Source organism: Pyxicephalus adspersus, chromosome 5, assembly GCF_032062135.1.
Source record: "Pyxicephalus adspersus chromosome 5, UCB_Pads_2.0, whole genome shotgun sequence".
NCBI classification, from domain to species: domain Eukaryota; kingdom Metazoa; phylum Chordata; class Amphibia; order Anura; family Pyxicephalidae; genus Pyxicephalus; species Pyxicephalus adspersus.
Window position 1 is genome coordinate 124,971,644 of NC_092862.1, and position 21,492 is coordinate 124,993,135.

Genomic DNA, 21,492 nt, shown 5'->3' on the forward strand with positions numbered 1-21,492 from the left:
GTGAGTTTAGTTCTGCTTCAATGTCCTGATAATAAAGACTTCAACCCAGACAAATTTTGTAACCTTTCCCTTGCTACCCAAAACAGGCAGAAGGTACTCTAGAACACTTCATCGTAACCCTGAAATTATTAATAATATTTCTATTATCATTATTAACCACCTGAGCGTTACACTGATTTCTAGATTTCTGTTCCAAAAGCGTCACAGGTTTTCATGAAATTTTTTTTTTTAAATTGTAGACCTGAGGCGAAAAAATACGGGGTTAACCAAAAGAGCAAAAATATTTAGTGCGAGAAATTACGGGCTTAGCGGTTAGGGGGTTAATAATAATTATAATAATAATAATAGCTATTCAAACTGATTGACCACATTGTCATCAGCAAATGTTGAACTGATCCTTTTGGGATCAGTTCTGAGCATGTCACCATCAGAGTATCTACGGTAGAGATAACAAACTAGAAGAAGATACAACCAACATGATCTGCCCCAAAGAATTAGGCTTTAAATCTATAAATTTTTTTTAGAAGTCAAATTAATCATTATAGTGACCTGAGCATGAAATTTAAGGCCTGCCTAAAGATTCTGAATTTGTGTCAAATCCTGAGACTGTTACTGTGACTTAATTATTGCTGGGTATAGAGCAGTTTCCTCTGGATGCTTATTATGGCAGAAGCTCACCTCCCATCAACGAGTTTAGTTCAAATTTAATGCCCTGATGATAAAAATTTTAACCCAGACAAATTTTGTAACCTTTCCCACTTCAACCTCCTTTATCCCACACTTTATCATAAACCTAAAATTTATCCACCTAACCCTCTAAAACCTAAAATCTAATGCTCCGTAGTACATAATTCTTGGTTAACCATTTAAACTGATTGACCACATTGTCATCACCAAAAGAAGAGGGCCACTTCCTTTTAGGATCAGTTGTGAAAAAACCTGGGTGTGTCGCCATGGGAGTATCTTCAGTAGAGATAGGTAACTGGAAAAAGATACAAGCGACATGACCTACACTGAAGTATTTGGCTTTAAAGTGGAACTAAACTGAAAAGTGCTTAAAAAAAAAATACACTCACCTTTAATCCCGCAGGGCAGTCCGAGCCATCCGGAGGTGTCTTGCATTGGGTCCTGCGTCATCGTTCCGGGCGCCGCTATCTTCGCCTCTTCTTCCTGTTCTTCTTCCTTTGTCATCTGACCCAGGCGTGAGATCAGGTAACGTAGGATGGAAAAAAAAACTTGCGCATGCGTGGGATCGGCAAATTTTGCACGAGATGCTCGGGCATGCGCAAAAGAAGCACCCAAGAGCCTCCCAGGATGCGTGATGTATAAGGCTTTGCTTTTTAAAAAAAGGGTGTTGCATTTGAAAAAAAAAACAAACAACAGAATTTCTACCTTACATAAAACGGTTGTCTACCCTTTTATGTAAAGTGAAATTTCTGAGTTTAGGTACGCTTTAAATTTATAAACTCTTGTCAGAGGTCAGATGAACTATTACAAACACCTGAGCATGAGATCTGAGGCGTACCTAAAGATCCTGAATCTCTGACAAACCATGAGACTTCCCAGGCATTCATGAAATTGTTACTGTGACTTATTTATTGCTGGGGTGTAGAGCTATATTGTCTGATAGACACATTTAAACCGGTATTAATAAGCATTTTCTTGAATGACGTTCACACCTAGGCCCCTATGCTTTGTTAATGCCCTGGACCCCAGTTATTCTCAAATCCACCCCTCTTGGGCACATAATCCTACAATGTATCAATGTTAACAATCTTTTAATCCCCGCAACACTGAATAGCCAGACGAGGCTGCGATGTGTGCAGAATCAAAAGACGTCCTCTTAACTGTCCAGTAGGTTTAAATCAGCCTTGTAAGAATTGTGAAGCTCCGATGGTATCCTAGTTTGTCACAGACAATCTGTATGAGACTGCTGCCAAGTGGCAAGTGTCCAGTCACTTTTACTAGCTACGTATTTAGAATGTTTCCCAGCCACCATGAATAGGGTTTTGTTCGGCAGCGCAGCTAATGCTGACCAATTTATAATTAGTCCTGAATTTTCACTATTTTTTTTTTTTTTACTAGAGATGAAGGAGTTGCAACTATCAGAGACTATTGCTGAACGTATTCATGTTTAGTAGAGCACTAAATTGATGTTCTATAGCCAGTCTCTTCAGCATAACATATTGGTTACCATGGAAACAGCAGTACTACATGTTACACTGTCAATGGTGATAGTTAGACTGGTCTTTAAATGCAAACTCCTTCTCATCACACCAGTAAACTAGGAAGAGAAGCATGCGTTTATTCGGGTGAATTGTCACAAATAGCACTTTGCAGAGGCAATGACCGAACCTGGGAATTGGCAGGACTTGACCATGAGAAGTTTTTAGATACATCATAAACTCATCTAAAGGAAATTGCACTGAAAAAAATATTTTCCACTCCAGAAATAAAGGGTAATAAAAAATAAAATAGCAACATCAGGGACACTTGCAGGCTATGTACACACAATAGAATAATGTTGATGGAAACCATCTTTTTAGATCATTTCCAGTGACAGGAAAATGAATGAGCACCATACCCACATCAATGTTTGGTTCTATAAAGAGAGGAGAGGGGGAAAGACGAGCAAGGGGGCACATGGCTGTGTCCTCCTCCATAGAAAAGTTGGCAGTCATACCCACTTGGTCGCTCATGGTCTACCGGGATGGATTGAACGATGGGTGGGGGGATGGAGCACTTTACACATGTAAGACTTTTACCCAAGACAATCATGATCTTTTTTTTCTTTGATGACAATCATCTAGAGCAGTGTTTCTCAACCAAGATTCTGTGGAATATTAGGGTTCCTCCAGGGGTTGCTAGGGGTTCCTTGAGTAATGATCAGTTTCTGCCTCTCAGGTCAAAGTATCTGATACCAATGATCTTTTTCGCTATCTGTAAGGGTGACATTCTTCCCAATGGTCATTAAAGTATATGGCATTCATCTCATTGACCACCACGTTAATGTACCATGGACTGGGCATACCATAAACAATACCAAGGGTTTCCTGAGACCTGAAAGTTATTTCACGGTTGCTCCCATGTTGAGAAAGAAAGGCTTATCTAGAGTGTGTATGTAGCCTTAAGCTGCGTACACACGGCAAATTTTTCTCGCCCGATAATTGGTATCGGCCAATTATCGGGCGAAAATCTGCCGTGTGTACAGTCGGTCGTCGTCCATCGTCCGACGACCGTCCTGGCGGATCCATGGACGATGGACGACGACCGATCGTAATGAAAGGGAAGGGGAGAGCGCGCAGCAGGGTGCCGCTCCGTCGCTCTCCCCCTCCCCTCTCCATAGAGCATGAACGGTGCTGTATGTACAACATCGTTCATGCATCGTGCAGTCTTTTCTCGTTGGAAAGGATCGTGAAAGATCCTTTCCAACGAGAAAAATTGCAGGTGTGTACGCAGCTTTAGGCTGGAGGAAGAACCACACGGCCACTGCAAATACCCAAAGGCAATACAAGCAAATATGTTGACCTGCAGTGAGTTTTGTAACTTCTGGGTACACAGCACCGGTTTTCTATAGACCTGGAAGCTACAAACTGTGCAGTTTTGGACAGCACATTAGAAAAATGTATTGACGTGCATCAAGCATGGGCCCATTCACATCTCCATTCTTATCTGTGCTTTAACATGCTTTTTATCTGATAAAAATGTAGGGAAAAAAGTAAATTAATGTAAGCTTATCAAAACACTTTGCCTTGCAGCACGGTGGAGAGAAAATAGTTTAAAAAAGGTATATCTAAACCTCCAAGGAAAACTGTATTATACAAATTAGCTTACCAGTCCTTGGGTGATATGCCCTTGGTAATTTTTTTTTGTCTCTTGTTCTTTATTTTCACCTGGTAATAACACAGAATACCACACTTTCTGTTGTGTTGTGGCTACATTCTCTTTACTAATGTATCTGCCGAGGCAGCCATGGTTGCCACACAGCCTGGACCTAAAACATGTCTGCTTTTGTTAATCTATTACAGGGATAAAAAATGCAAATATGCACGTGGGGCTTTACATCAGTACTGAGTTCCCAATGGCTGAAAAAGGAAAACGCAGGAAGCAGGATAGGAATTGGAGAAGACATCATATGCAATTGAACAACCTGGGATACTCTAAAAAAAAATTAGAAAAAGGTTTTATGATATAAGTCTAAAAATGTGCTTTTTGGCCACTAAATGAAACGCCTTGGCATAAGCCAAACACTGTACGTCAAACATGCCAACCCCACCATGAATCATGCAGGAAACTTTATGCAAATGTTTCTCTGTAGCAGGCTCTAGAACAGTGATCGCCGGCTTGACAGCTTTGGGTGATGCTCCCCCCAATGGGGTCAGGAGAAGCGCACCGGCCAGAGCCACAGACCATGTCCCCTGTATGCATCGCAGGCTCCCCACCCACTCTCCCATTGCAGGCTAAGACCACTGCTCTAGAAGGCTTATTAGGGTACAAAGTAGAATAAATAGTGAATGTCCCTTTACTTAATAATTAAGTAATAATAATTTATTAATCATAATTGGAAGCACTGTTGTTTTCCCGAAGCTGATTCTTGATAGTCTTAGATGTTTGTTCTAAAGCTTGTGCCTTTGTCAATCATTTTGGCAGATTTGGAATCTCACATGTCTATTCTTGCTGGAAGTTTTACACAACCTAATTTATTGTTGATCACACCTGCATTCCCTGGTTGGAAAAACTGGCTGATTATTTGGATGTCACTTTTCCTTCCTTTTCAGCCCGTTTGATGTACTTGATTAAATTGAAGTTTTGCACTAGGGCCCAATTCACTAAGCCACAGGAGTTATAATTTAAATATTAACTTTCTGGTTCAGACACAAATATTTCCCACTTGTTCTGCAAGATATTTGAATGTAGATAATAAACCATTCTGATATTTTTTATTACCAAATTTGCAAACAATACAAACATACATGTAATATTAGGATCAAAGAACAAGATTAATGTATAGCTACATAAAACAGTCTTTGTGAAGGTGTTAATGAAATCATACACCTCTTCCCAAGTCCTTGGCATCTCCTATTTTTTTATAAATAATTTCTTCTAAATTTCCATGTACTTACAAGTCTCTGGTTGTTTCATCATATTTCTATTGTTTTAAAAAAGGTAGGATAAACACCTTCTGTGTGAAGATTCTAAAGTAATATTTTATCCAGGATCTCAATGAAACAGCATTTAGGTAATAGAGCAGACATAGTAAACTTTCCCACTAAGAGGTTCCAGGGTGGGGTCTTGGACTGGTTACATAAATACTTCAGACATAGCAAACATAAAAAAATTTAGAGAAGTTGTCTTTATTTATTAAAACCTCTCACCCCAAGTGCAGTAGGCAATGTGAAGTATTTGTTATCCAGTTCTGAGATTTTGATTGTGCAACCATGAGCAGCACCACAATGCCTTTGCATGCCAGTTATTATTAATACACAGTATTTATCTGGCGCCAACATATTACAAAGCTCATAGTCATGGCACTAACTGTCTCCTCAAAGGAGCTCACAATCTAATGTCCCTACCATAGACATTATCACAGTCTAAGGTCAATTTGGGGGGAAGCCAACTACCCTGACTGCATGTTTTTAGAACATGGGAGGAAACCCACAAAAACACCTGGAGAATAGGCACACTCCATGCAGATAGTGCCCTGGCTGAGGTTCAAACATGGGACCTAGCGCTGCAAAGACAGAGTGCTAACCTCTGAGTCAAACTTATCTTAGTTAAAAAGCATACTACAGCCCTATTCATTGCGATGAAGTTGTCTGTTCTCTGCTGTATGGCTGGGGTCACTATGATTACAAACTATTCATAAAAAAATCATGGGGTACAGGCACACTAGGAGAAGGACCAAGCCGTAATGGTTTGCTTGCAAAGTCTGCTTGGCATCATGAAGAACCAACTTGTGAAGGTCTTGTCAGTGGGGAACGGGAAGCAATTTTGTGGAGTTTGTAAAAGTGAAGTTGTCCTTTAAACACCACTGAAAAGACTATCTATTCCCTTTTAGCTGCCCACCCCCCATCCTTTTCTAAATGTATTTTGTGGTTGTCACATATTTCTTAACAACAGCCAAGCATGAAAATGTTCATTATAATAGTTTCTGTTTCCTTTTTGCTAACTCACATAATTTATGACACTTATGAATGAAAGCTGAAGAAACGCATTGTCTTGATTTAGCATGCAGCTTTACTTGATCATAGAAAGCAATTTAAACTTGTATGGTAACAACCTCATTAAATGGTACTTGATTTACTGTGTTCTCTTAATCACTGTTCTGGCAACATCTCAAAACCACTCAAGTTTTGTATTATTTTGCATATATTGAGAGTGTTCTCCATCTATTGAATATACAAATATTAGGATTTCACTATTGAAATGTATGAGCTGTATGTTTTTTTTTTTTCAGAGCTTACACTAAGCAGACCTTCAAGCGGCCATGTATAGAACTGTTATATGATTCCAAACTCCAAGAAGTAGCCTTGCAGTGGTGCTCTTCAATGTACTGCAAGAGTTTAATCCCTGTTTTTGTCCAGGCGAATGTAAAAGGGGCTTTTATTTGCCTGGCCCTCTGCTTTCTTGCAGCAGGACTGCTTTTCCTCTTTTTTGAGCTACTTCTTCATTGTAGGGGATAATATCAGACATTGCAACCACAGTGCAGAGAATCTTACAAAAGAGGCTGCATGGGACCAGTTGCACAGAAAAGCAGCCTATGCTAAGTAAAAATACTTTTTACAAATCACTCCTAAATGAAAATAAACACATATCCCTTGCAATAAAGGGAAACCAAGGGACCTTCTCAAATATTTCTTGAGTTCAGCTTTAAGCTGCAAATTACTATACTGTTTGTACAACATAATATGCTGAAGGTCATTGAGCTTCAATGTGCTCACAAACTCCTTTTTTTTTGTAAAATAATGTCCTGCCATCTCAGTTGCAAACAAAAGATTCCATGATTTTGGACAAACTGCAAGCACAGAATGATGGTTCTGTTAGTGAGATAGCTACCTTCAAGCATTAAAGCTGTACATTCATATACAGGTTACAGCAGAACTCCAAGTAGTGATTAGTAATTATCCCATTTCTACCGTTTGGGCATTATACAGTGTTTGTAGATTTTTCTATTTTCTCCCATTATTCAATTAATACAAGCTTTTGCAGCCACAGTGGAACTATTGATAGGTGCTTCTAGCTCCTAACAGATCAAAATAACCTTGGTTTCATGCAACACACTGTCTACAGCAGTGTTTCTCAAGCAAGGTTCTCTGGAATCCTGGGGTTCCCCCATAGATTGCTAGGTGTACCTTGAGCCATGGATAGTTTGGATCTCTACTCCCAATTACCATTGACATACATTATCTTTTTAGCTATCTGTAAGTGTGATATTCTTTCCACTGGCCAACAATGTAAGAGGCATTAATATTCTTTCAAGGATTCCCCTATGCTAAAAGGTTGGGAACATCTGATCTAAAGTGTAGACCCATATAGAGGCTTTCATTTTTATGTGTTGTGTTTTTCATCTTTATCTGTTTTCATTTTATTGCCATTGTTCTACTCCCCCATTAAGGTTGGTATTTGGGGAGTCTTTTTGTATTTTGGTGGCCAGTCTTTTGCCTCCCTATCTAGTAGGTATGTACTGGATATGTATTTCCAGTATTTATATACAGCTGACATATTACACATCACTTTACAAGGTCCATAGTCATGTCACTAACTGTCCTTCAAAGGGGCTCACAATCTGATGTCATGTTAGTCAATCAAAGCCCTCAATCATTTGTCTTTAAGACAGTCTAAGATCAATTTTTTGGGGAGGAAGCCAATTAACTAATTGCATGTTCTTGGAATGTAGGAGGAAACGAGAACACCCAGAAGAAATCCACGCAAACATGGGGAGAACCTGCAAACTCAACGCAGATAGTGTCCTGGCTAAGAGTCTAACTTGGGACCTAGCGTTGCAAAGGCCAGAGTGCTAACCACTGAGCCACCATGCTCCCCATGGCTATACATGAGATATGAATGTTTTAATGGAAACACTATTCAGCAACTAGTAACAGCGCTTACAGTCTCAGTGCAGGAATCATGTACAATGCTGTCCCTGCTTGTGTAGTTACTTCCAATCAACTTGAATAGATCACCTATTCAAGAATTTAGTAAATTACTGTGTAGACACAGACCATAGAAGGTAAGATTTCTGTACTTAAGGTGCGTACACACTTCCAATTTTTATCGTTCAAAACGAACGACGAACGAACGACGAACGATCGATTGGGCAAAATTGGGCAAAAAAAAGTAACCAACGACGCCGACGAACGAGGAAAGTCGTTGGAAACGAACGACCGGACCGGCGGATCGGATTGGACGACGATCGTTGATCGTATCTATTGTGTGTACAATATCTACGAACGATCGTGTCGTTATCTCTATGTGCAGGATCGGTGCTATGCGATCGTTCGTAGATATCGTGCAGGATCGTTCGTCGTTCGTTTTCCAACGATAATAATTGGAAGTGTGTACGTAGCTTAAGTGTGGAGGTTATCTTAAAATAGATTAGGGGACTTGGAAGATTTTGTTCTAAAGTAAAACTGTTTTAAGGAAGTTGGGTTAAAGAAACAGGAGGTCTATCTAAATGAAGTTCTTTTTTTTATCATTAGTTGGAATAAAGGATGCGTTAAGTCTTCTCTGTATCTCAACATGCAGAACTGAGGTAAATACTTCAAAGGGGCTCAGCTGCATTGAGTGAAAAGCAGTACCTTGGATGGCCTTGAGCCTTTAAAATTTAATGATCATGAGTTTTAAAAATGGCAATGGATAAATATTCAGGTAACTAGAAAATCCACTTAACGATTAATGTTGGCGCAAAGCAAAAAGATTTATATGGAAGGAATCTGGGAATATTTCCAGTAGCAGAAAGCATTTGAAGGTGCATTAGGTATTACTAAGATAGTTAGCTGGCTATTTTCTTTGTATAATTTTGTTTTCCTCTTAATGCCAGAGATATGTACCCTGGTATGCTGACATAAACATATCTATCTAATTGGAATCAGAAACTACTTCATTAGTTTTCTAAGAGAGCCAAGTGAAGATTACATATATATTTTTGCAATATTTCACACTTGGCAAGCGACAATCCCAGCTGATAATTATCACATTAGCACGTTACAGATGGCAGATCTCTTGTCATTATTTAAACCAAGAGTTAATTAAATGTTGTTTTGGAGGAAAATTAAAGATTTTATATCATTGAGAAAAACTGAGAATTTAAGGGAAAAAAAAGAAGAAAAGAAAAGCAGTTTTGCATATTTTTTTTATCACAGAGCAGAATCCAATTAATCAGGCTCCTAGGTAGGCTAAAATTAAAAGCTTCTAAAATGTTCACAGCATGATTTCATTGGACATCACAAAGAGACAATGTGCTTGTCTTATGTTCTGTTTTCCACAGAAAATGACTCCTTGTTAAATTATGTAATCCATCTTTTGTTAAAGCAAATCTTGCATTAAAATGCTTGCATGAATATGGCTTATTGCCAAGCCCCACTATATTTTTACTTTCTTTCAGATATTTGCTTGTATTTTGACCCAACAGTCGGTCTATGTGCCTTCCTGTGTGCTCATTCCACTGCTCTTGTTGAGAGTCTTAGCCCTTTTGCAAGCAGCATGCTGGCTCCTAGAAGGAGTTATGCAAATATCAAAATGCCTTAGTAGGTATTTATCAGGCTTGGTGATACTAGCTGGAATATATTTGCATATGGACAGCCCTAGGTAATGTCCAAATGTAATCTTGAGCTTCCATGAGTCAAAGAATTGAAATGTATCGAATTTAATGGGCAAGCTAGAGATAACCAGGCTTGGGTGGAAAGGGCTAGAGCAGTGTTTCTCAACCAGGGTTCCTCCAGAGTTTGCTAGGGGTTCCTTAAGAAATGACCAATTTGTGTCTCTCAGGTCAGTTATCTGTAAGGGTGACATTCTTCCCACTGGCCAGCAATGTAAGAGATAATCTTCCCACTGGCCAGCAATGTAAGAGATATTCTTCCCACTGCTCATCACACTAATATGCTATGAGCCAAACAATATATACTATATACCTTTTCCTAAGACCTGAAAGTTATTTCAATGGTTCCCCCATGTTAAAAAGGTTGAGAAATATTGGGCTAGATGATGAATGTTCTCAAGCCAGGAACGAGGTGGGTTCTATCAGACTTGCTGCTTCTAATGCAAACATGTATGAGATTAGAATGACATTTTCTCTTGTACTGAAGAGAGGCAAAAAAAAAACTTTACACCTCGGCTTCCCACCAAATGGTGTGGCTGATGGCTATGGCACTGGGTCTTCTCCAGAATCATAGAATAGCTGAGTATTTCAAATCCAGCCATGAAGTGTTCTGCACGGTGCTTGAGATATGGAACCTCAGGGACCCCAGTATCCTATGAAAACAAGTGATATCACCACTGTCATTACTAGCTTGTAAGCCATGTGTATGCAATATATTATTTTTTGACCTTAGAATGTATTCCTTAAATGTTTTAATTTGTGTTTTGTATGTAGCAATAGAAAATCTTGGCAGGTGGACCTTGCATTTTCACATTGTTGGTACCTGGAGGTAATTCCTATGCTGTTGAAATGTAGTACACCAGATATCTAAAACCAAGAGAAAATATGTAATATATTGCATGATACTAGTCCTTGGATGTGGTGGCTGCTTTGCTTAGTTTAAAAAAAAACAATACAAAGCTGTATTAATTGCTGTTTTTATTAGCTTGGACTGTGCTGTGTACCCCCTTGTCACATCAGGATATGTGGATGCGTTCAGTGACTAGATCCATGGTGCCCAAATGGGCGCTTGCTGTTTTATGATTATCCCATGGTTCGTAACTGTCAGTGTCGGAAGCATTGATCTGTAGAGAGGCTTTTAGGGTAAAAATGATCTCCTCTAGTAATTCCATGTACCATGCTCCTAGTCTCTGTGTGTCCTCTGCAACCTGATTTCAGTCTCTCCTCTGAAACAATCTAGGTTTTCAATCCATGAATGTTTTTGTACTATTCCATTCTTGATCATTTTATTCCATATATGTTTCCAAGGTTTGGAAACAGAAAAGTCCACAATTGAGAACTCCTATATCTTGGAAGTTAACAACCAGCACACTTGACAGTCGGCTTACCATTGATGCTGTAAGCTTACCTGCTATTCACTATTGGAGACACTTTCCAGCTACTAGCAGTCATAAAAAATTAAGCCTATAGAAGTAATTACCAGCTTACAAATTGTATGCATGCAGGACCACCACTGGTATCTGGCATTGGGCCACCAGTGTCAAGTTTTGCATTCTGTTTTTGAAAGCAGCAAATCCCTATAGGATGTTCTCCCACACATTGTATTCAAGTAAGAAAAAACAAATACCATTCTTTGAGCTAATTAAACAATAATTAAAAATTTAAAAGCATTACATTTTTGATTGCATGTTCATTGAATTTGTAAAGTAATTAATAAAGAAAATTATCATTTTAATAAACGAAGCAGAACACATTGAATTTGTCACATCTGTCATGTGTTGTCTTTTAAATGACACTTTCATACTCACCTTAGCATCATTAATTAGGAGAAACACAGCAGATGTGACAAATCTATTGTGTACTATTTAATAGAAAAACGCTTACAAGCAACGTGTATTGTGTCTTTCTGATGTAAAGGACAAAGAGGAATAAATGACAGAATGCAATGTTTCTGGCATATCAGCTGTGTTTCAGGTAGGCTGCTGGATCACTGACTTACAGTAAGTAGTTACTTTATATTACAGTCATAATTCTTCTGCCCTGCATCACCCTGGCATGTAGGAGAAATCACAGCATCCCAATGATTGCAGAGCCTTTTAGTTTAAAGGGTCATCTCTCCTAAAACTGACATTTACATTACAATGGTAGTATATCGATAAAAATAATACATCTAACAGATAGTGAGTGGAGTGGAAAATTCAGGGTATGGATGTTTGCAAAAATTCCTGAGTTATATATTAACCCAATAGATAAGTCAATCTTCACCCATTCACTTCAAGTGTAACTAAGCCGAAAAATAAAGAAAATCCCATTTACCTTTAATTCTGCAGATCCCTCGATCACGCTGGACCTTTGCTTAGCTGGGTCCCGCACCGACCTGGAGTTCTCCTTCATCTCGGCGCGAAGGATGTGTCAGGAGCTGCCATCTTTGCCCATCATCTTACTTCTTTTGGCTACATCAACCAATCTTGCATTACGCAGGTGCAAGTACTGGTGATGTAGTCTACTGTAAAGAGGGGGAAATGCCGATATCACTGCACATGCGTGAGATTGGCATCTCTTTCCCCTTAGGGTTGGAAAATACCCCTTCTGCGCATGCCTGATCTCGCCACACCGATCAAGACAGAAAGGGAAGGTGCTTCACTCTTTTTTGGTGTTGCATTTAAAAAAAAGGATATTTTTACTTTATATAAAAGAGTTGTCTACCTTTGAGTTTAGGTTTGCTTAAAATTAAATATTATCATTGTATGATATTTTAGATCACTTGTGAGTTTGGGGTTCTGTGGATACAGGTTTGACGTTCTTTTATTTTTCTATTGCTTGTACTACATGGACTCACATATTTTTCAACCGGAAAAAAAAAAAGGCAAGGGTACCATGGATATTATTAACTGTTAACTCCTTTTTGACAAAAGCCTCAGTTAAAATCGCTACAAAATAATATTTTATGTACAAGGTCCTAACTGTATCTAAACCTGCGTTTCTCAACCAGGGTTTCTCCAGAGGTTGCTATGGGTTGCTTGATCAATGAGCAATTCGGACCTCTCAGGTCAATTACCTTGACACCAGTGATCTTTTTGGTTGTCTCTAAGGGTGACATCTGTCCCACTGGCCAACAGTATAAAAAGCATTAATCCCACTTACCATTGGGTTAATGTACTGTGAGCTGTGGATATAGTAATTATAGCAGGAGATAAAAAATTATTTCAAGGGCTCCCCATGTTAAAAAGGTAGAGAAAGGCTGATCTAAGACCAAGAATAAAAATGAAGTACATTGCAGCTTAAAAAGCAGTTCCTAAATGTAGTTGATACATTTTTTTTTTTAGAATTTTCAGTTTTATTTTAAGTTGGTTATCTTGCCAGTAACAAACTTCTTCTCCTAGGTTAACAATACATACTCATTGCACTGTATCTATATAGGAACAATGTTGGCACCCTAAGACTAAAATTATGTCAGAATTACAGAACACTTCCCTTTTCTTCTCACTTTTATAACTTGGAGGGAAAATTCCAAAGTTCAAAACTCCAGATAATGGAGCTAGAGATAAGAACAGCACTGGGAATCGGGTGGGATCAACCAGTAGCAAAATGTAATGTAATTTCAATAGAATAAAAGAACCAAAAATAAGAGCAGGCAGGTCTTTACTGCAGAAAGGGACAGGCCGTGTCCCTTCTACAATAAAACATACCTACCAGCCTGTTTGTTATCTTCTTGATTGACCATTACACCTGTCTGGCCTATCAGAATGACCAAAGGTCAGGAACCATGGAAGAGAAGAATATGGCGGCACCCTCAATGGAACAGGGACAGCTCAGTGTACTTAAACATTTTTGACCAGGCAGGTATGTTTATTGAAGAAGGGGCATTGCTTGTCCCTCCTGCAATAAAGTACCTGCTTGATCACATTTTTTTTTATTTTTAGCTATAGTTCTGCTTTAAATTCAGCAAATAAATCCTAGTGGGAAGTATGTACCGAAGATGATGAGCTTGGTGAAGACTCACAAAGGTTTCAAATAAACAAAATAATTTCTCTTTTCTCCTATTCTTGGTCTGTACAGCTAGAAAGATACTGTGAATACAAATCAGACAATATAGTTCCTTTAATACCACTCTGTTGGTTTTTACTAAGATAACATCACAATACATGAGAGGAAGAGCTTACACAAAGGGCCATCATCATTCAGATAGGGCAGCATGATGTCTAAATCTAGCCATGGAACTCATTGCTAGACTCAGTTTTTAAATTCCGTAATCCCCAGATAACATTTTAGAATAGATTATTGAATTTCTTGTTTTACAGAAATAGTTGTTGCTTTTTAAATTCTTTTTTACTGGAAATGTTTTACGGATATTAGATATAACAGCTAATTTTATCCCCACATTCTCCAAAATAAAGGTTTTAATTTCCCTTTTACAATTCACAATATTGAAATCCATTATCACAAAGTTCTAAGGCCCACTTGTCTTTACTCACTGTTGGCCTTTCAATTGTGTTTCACATCATTTGGGATATTTTGTTGCTTTTGGAAAAAAGACATGGTGTATTTTGGAATGCGGCGTGTTCTGTGTGGGATTCTTATTTTCCTACTGTGTGTACACTCAGAATAGCAGGATATTATTTTGGTATGATGCTGTCCAGGGCTACAGAGGAAAACATGATTCATTTTACTTGTAATGTTTCATCTCCACCCTTGGCCACTCTCCTGCTGCTAGAACATATTCTCTCTTGGGTGAGGAATATCAGGATTCATACCTTCCTAGTAACACACAAAGAAAAAAGAAAGTTACAAGTACACAACACAGAGCTGAGTATATAAAAGACATTGAACAGAAGAGACTACATCAGCACAATTGATCATTCCAAAATGAAACATGCTGAGAATAGATTTGTAGAGAATTGATCATCCCTGAATATATGTACATGGAAAAGCTGTTATAAGGAATCTAAATTGGAACATTTTATTCTAAGTGCAATGCAGAAAAAGCAAATAAATTCAGAATTTGTGGGACTATGGTTTTTTAAGGGTACTATTGAGTTATGGAAAAAGTAAGTGTGCCTCATTGAAATTGTTTAGTTTTTCCAGCATATTTAAACAAGCAAACATTAGATTCTCATTAACAGTTTCTACAAATAAAATTGATATACAAACAAATGACACATAAAACTTACATGATGTATGCAGATGTGCAAAAATAAGTACACCCCTAGATTTACCACCACTTCAATTCAATGAAATTAGAATCAGGTATTCTAGATTAGGTACAAGTGATAACTTCTAAAAGGAGCGTGTTGGTGGGAGCTGTCTTATCTAAACCTTAGGAATAGAGGGTCTGGTGTTCACTTTGCTATTGACCTGTTTTGGTCATCATGCCAAGAAAAACAAAAAGATTCTTTAAAATCCAAAATCTTATGGACTAGTGCCACTCAGCAACAAAAAGAAAATGCCCATTTAAGCACTGTGCAGATATTGAATTGTAAGTGTAGGCAGCCATGAGATTTTAGAGTAGCATAGCTGCTGTGAAAACATTATGTTCTGTCTCTCTTCTTCACTTATTTGGTGTAAAAAGCTTTCACAAAGTTCAGTAGCTCAAGCTGAAATATACATACACACATGTGAAAGAGCCATTCCATTTCACTTCCCATGCCAATGATACATTAGAAATGAAAATTTCTCTAATTTAAGTTTCAATTTATTGTCAAACTGTTGTTATCAGAATTGATGAGTCCATTGGAAGTATCCCCAAGGAAAGCGTGCTATAGATAGGCAGCAACTAAAAGTGACTGCTGATCCCAAATCAGCCAAAAAATAAGGTGAAAGATTAAAAAAATCCTCTGAAAATAACAGGACCCAAATAACTAGCAAACATAATTAAAGTACATCAAGGCTTTGTATACACATGCAATTTTTGTCGCCAGAAACAATCTTTCTTCATGCAACAAAAAGTAACAGATGAATGAACGATTGCTATGGAGAGGGGAGGGGGAGAACGAGCAAGCAGCACCCCGCTGTGCTCTTCTCCATTAGCAATTAGTTTCTGTTGGTTGTTCATGAATCCATCAGGACAGATCCATAAATGATGTTGGGTGACTGCTGTACCAATGTCAGATTCACCTGAAGAGCATAGCATGACTGTTCGTACCGGGCTAGAATCATCTGTCATGTGTATGTAGCCTTCTCTAACTGATTGTAATTTATCCTTACACAGATTTACTTTCCTTACAACAGCTTCCAATTCACTCTGAATATGGAAGATATTATAACTGCATTGGGACCCTCCCTTTTATAATGAACGGGTTGATTTAACTAAATGCCCCCTGACTGTCCCTTGTACACTGGATGGCCTTATTTAAAAGCAGTGTCTTATTGCTTATAAAAAATATTCCCCCAAAATAATCTGCACAACACATTACCAGGATGTGAATTTCAAACCTGTCCGAGTGGTCCCAAACTCATGAAAGTGACAAATCATCTTATCTCTGGTCAGATATCTCACATATTGCTCTCATGACATATTAACAAATGTTATAACTTTGCCTGGGAAAAAATACTGTATAGTAATTGTAAGCTTCATTTAATATCCACACATATGTGTTCAATCATTTGTAATTGCCCTCTATTTATTTCTAGTGTGTTGTAGCCCCAATGTCTTCTTTCCCATGCTCAGCTGCCCTGGTTACTGTTCCCTAGTTACACTTCTGGATATTACGCATTCCCTTCACGTTTTAGTTCCCCAAATACATTGCCATCAAATTAGCAGCAAGATCTTTGGAGAGAACATGCCCCAGATTCCAAACAGTTGGTTGCAAGTTCCATGTGAACATGTTTGCAATGTTTTGCTGCTGCCCACAGTTGTCACTACAGCCCTCGAATTGGCTCTAACATTTGGTTTAATAAGCTTTCACATTTGTTACTGATGTGGCCACAGTACAGCTAACCTTTACCATTACCCAAAGCTAAAGCTGGCAGCTAAAAATCAATATCATTTCAAATCCCAATATAACATGTGTTGTCAGCGAGAGGAAACACACATGGCTGAGATCATTTCACCCCCATCAGAATTGATCTCTTGCACAGTGTGATTAATGGTCAGTCTGGCGCTGTTCCGATCTTTCGTTATTCTCTTTACACTAGGCTGCTTTTAGCCTGTTATTACAAGTTATATCATTTATTCCATGAATATGATCCCTATGCTATTTTGGTTTATTGTATGACAAAGGTGATCTCAGCCTTTTATGAATCATGATTCCGCATTTAAACAGAAATCCCTTAACTTAGATTATTTTATTAATTTTTATAGTTCCTTAATATTATTTTAAATAACTTTAATCCTGTTATTATAGCTGCTGAATGGCAATAAAAACTATACTACATATGAGGGAGAGATTGTAACCAATGTAACAGGCCCACTATATTGGGGAAGATTTTCTTTTTCTTTTGAAACTTAGATAACATTGGAAACACTATATAGTATTCACAGGAAAGGGTCTGTAAAAAAAAGATGGCAGTTCCAATGTTTTAAGTTGCACAAGCTTTCTTCAACTGTATAACAAAAAAAAATGTTTGTATGTTTGTGTGTGCAAAGGTGATATAACTTTATATATATATATATATATATATATAAATATATATATACATAATTATTTAGCAATTTAGTAAACTTGGTATTTTTTGTTTTTCATCATTTTCTTTATATCACATGAGGGTTAATCATCCCTCTAGATCAGTACTTCTCTACCCTGTTCTGTGGAACCCTAAGGTTTTTCCCGAGTTTGCTAGGGGATCCCTGAGCAATGTGCAGTTTGTGTCTCTCAGGTCAGTGTAAGTGACACCAATGATCTTTTTGGCTTTCTGTAAGGGTCGCATTTTTCCCACTGACCAGCAGTGTAAAAGGCGTTCTTCCCACTGGCCACCACACTAATGTACTGAGAGTTGAGTATATAGTAATTATTATTGGGGGTCTGAATTATTTCAAGGGTTCCCTCATGTTTAAAATGAAGGTTGATAAAGGCTGCTGTAGATGATAGTATATTCTTCATGTAGACATCAGGGATCTATAAGACCCATGTGTCTTCCCTGCTCCAGCCAAGTTAGCACAGACTGTTGTCAACGTGCTGTCAGATTTTGACACTTTAGGTTCACATTGTGCAGAGGACATTAGACTATTGAATGTTCCTTAATGTCCTTCTGGTTGTGTTTATTATATTTATGCCAATGTTTATTGCACGGCCTCCAGAAGTTCAGTGTTCCATGACTATAGTAATTCAGAGGCAGCCATCTGTCTTTAATTACCTGTTATGCCCCCAAAACTTCACCCCAAATTTCCCCTTATTAAATAAAACCTTTATTACAATTTTGCAGTATTTGTCCATCAATGCCTTTCATTAAGCAAAAACATAACTGCTAAATGTCAAAGGACTTTGAAAGCACCAAATTCTGTAACTATATATTGTGGGTACTACTTCTGCAATAAGGTCACTCACTTGTCCCCTGTATAATAAAGGACCCACCTTGTCACAATGTTTTAATTTTTGGGATTAGTTCTTCCTTAATAATTACAATATGTATATCATTAGTTATGGAGTCAGGCTTTAAAGAAGACTGAGGCAAAAATCCCTCTCTTCAGATAGAAAGAAAAGAAAAATATTGCCCCAAAACGTGGAGTTTTAATAATACCCTACTCTATGCAAAAATAGATATATGGGCCTTATTTATTAAAGCTCTCAACAGCCTGGACCAGATACACTTTCATCAGTGAAGCTGGGTGATCCAGCAAACCTGGGATAGATCTGGTCCAGGATTCAAAACATTTGCTAATTACTTTGAAGAAATCCATTCTGGATCACCTAGCTTCACTGATGAAAGTGTGTCTTCTCCAGCCTTGGAGAGCTTTAATAAATCAGGCCCATAGTGTAGGGACTTTAAACAATGGTGAATGTATACTGTTTCTTTGAGTACCATCCTAAGAGGTTAACTGTTCCAGAAGGTTCAAATAGACTAACTTAGGGTACAAATCAATCCAATGGATTTCTTTAGGTGTTATGGCATTTTTTTTTTTTTACCTTTGTCAGGTTTAATCATATGTTAAATTTATTTAGGGATTTGTACAGCGTTAAACCACAGATAATTCTGCTGCATGTAAAACACATTCAAAACCCAGGTCTCTCTAAGGGGATGTCTTTAAATTTGGATACAGAATTCTTTCCATTGAGAGGTCTCTTGGACACTGGATGACATGGGTAGAGGTTTCCTGATCTGCCCTATTCATGTCAAATATACACATTAGTTCCACGTTGCCATCGTATTTTCGCTGTGTAATTACAGTATACAAAATGTATGTATGGAAAGACATCATTGCTCATCTGCACGGTTTACCCATAATTATGTGTCTAACATTTCCACCCATCCATTAGGCAATGGAACACCTTTCACAAAATCATTTTGTTGAGTTCCATCTGTGAATATACTTAGACTGTTGAAGTTGAAATAGATTCTTTTCCCGCATTAAAGTGAGCCTGCCAACAATTTGCCCTTGCAGAAAAAAAAACAAAAGATGCCCTTTACTTTGCTCTTGGCTTACTAGACTCCTTTTATGTTCTGCTTTCCCCACCTCTTAGATTGTAAGCTCTTCTGGGCATGGTCCTCTCCGCGTCCTGTCTGTATCTGTCTGTCATTTGCAACCGGTATTTAATGTACAGTGCTGCCTAATATGTTGGCGCTATAAAAATACTGCATATTAATAATAATAATAATAAGAAGAAGAATACAAACACAACCTAACATGCTCTTCCCATTTACATGTGATGGCACTGGACATCTAATGGCATGTGTTCCTTTTTACTAAAAACTAATGTGGAAGTTACATTGTTTCTCAACATTCTCACGTTGTTACAATTTAATTTGCTTTCAGAAAGATGTCTTATTTCCCTCTCTGTCTACATTTATTAACACACAAAAAATGTCATACGACATATGCGATAAAAATGTTTTTGGCCATCTGGTTTTTACTAAGGGACATTTAAAATAAAGGAAGCAGAGGCTGCAAATAAAATACACACAGTTTTTTTTGTACAAATGATTACAAAAGTATACATAGTAAATAAGAATAAAACAAAAATACAAAATAAACTGTTGTTATTATAAAACTTACAGCAAGTTTTCCTATTTTTCACACACGCACAATTAAACGAGTTTCATGCAATTCAGGTTTAAGGTTAAACAAAAGGTCACATTTGTCTGTGTTTTTGTGCTTTCCTTTACCAATTATTGTAAACAACTGTGATCATTTTTCCAGGAAAGTTATTTGAAAATCATTGAAAAATATTGAAGATAATAGGACATTTTGCTACTGTCAACTAGAACATAAAACAATCAATATTCATTCAGACATTTATTAGCACCTCTAGTAACTGTGGCCATAATTACATTGGGAAGGAAGTATGATCAAGAATAGGTCATAACATTGATGAGTCTGTCCAAGAAGAATGACCTTTTACCTGGAACTATCAGTGAGCCATCTGTACCTCACCAAATATTATCATAAGCTTTTAGGGTTTACGCTAATAAATATTGACTTCTCAACACATCCATGAGTATAAAATGGAAAAATCAATAGGCTTGTAGAATAGTACAAATAATATGTTTTTAAAGATACTGATATTTCAGCAAAGAGAAATTAATTACAATGTATTTGCTTTTAGTTACAATTTTATGGGCATATACAGGTTATATAAAATGTTTTTACTGGCCTTCTCACTACTTATTCAGCATTGATGAAAAAGAACATGACTTTGATCTATACTTTGGCGTGAAGACATGCATACTGTATGGTGAATGTGTAGTATTGGTATTGGTTCCTGGTCTAAAACCTCTATCATTCTGGATACTGGAACATACAAATTACCCTTGTAAAAACTGAAGTTGTTTGTGGAGTATAAGTTTTAGTAACCTTTACTTGTATTTTAACTGAAACTAGTAGTAGTACTCAAACTAGTAACATTGGCATTTTGGCTCAAATTATCTAGAAGAGAAAAGTGGTAGCTGTGCCCAAACAATGGCAAAGTAGTAGTCACCAAGTTATGCTGTGGTCTCCGTGGCCTGCAAGTAAAAGTTTGATTTGGTATCAGTGTTATTAATAGGAAAAGGACAAAAATGCCTGAAGTTCCCCATTAGAAAAAAAGTCCCACTATTTCCTCACCCTTGCACTCAAGAGCTCCCAACAAGTTGTACTTACCCCAACTTCAGAAGGTAAGCAGGCCAAAGCCTTCTATGCAAGTAAAGTCCCCTGGGTCCTGCATGACATACCTTTGTATGGCTCAGAGGTTAGCACTCTGGCCTTTGCAGCGCTAGGTCCCAGGTTTGAATCTCAGCCAGGACACTATCTGCATGGAGTTTACTTGTTCTCCCTGTGTTTGCATGGGTTTACCCTGGGTACTCCATTTTCACATCCAAAAATCAACATGCAGTTAGGTTATTGGCTTCCTCCAAATTGACCTTAGACTGTATTTATGACTATGGTAGGGACATTAGATTGTGAGCCCCTGTGAGGGACAGCATGACTGTGAACTATGGCTGTAATCTATGTTGGCACTATATAAATACTGGATAATAATAATAATATGTCACATGGCCTTTCTACACCAAGACCATTCCAGTGCTGTCAGATGTTTCCAGTA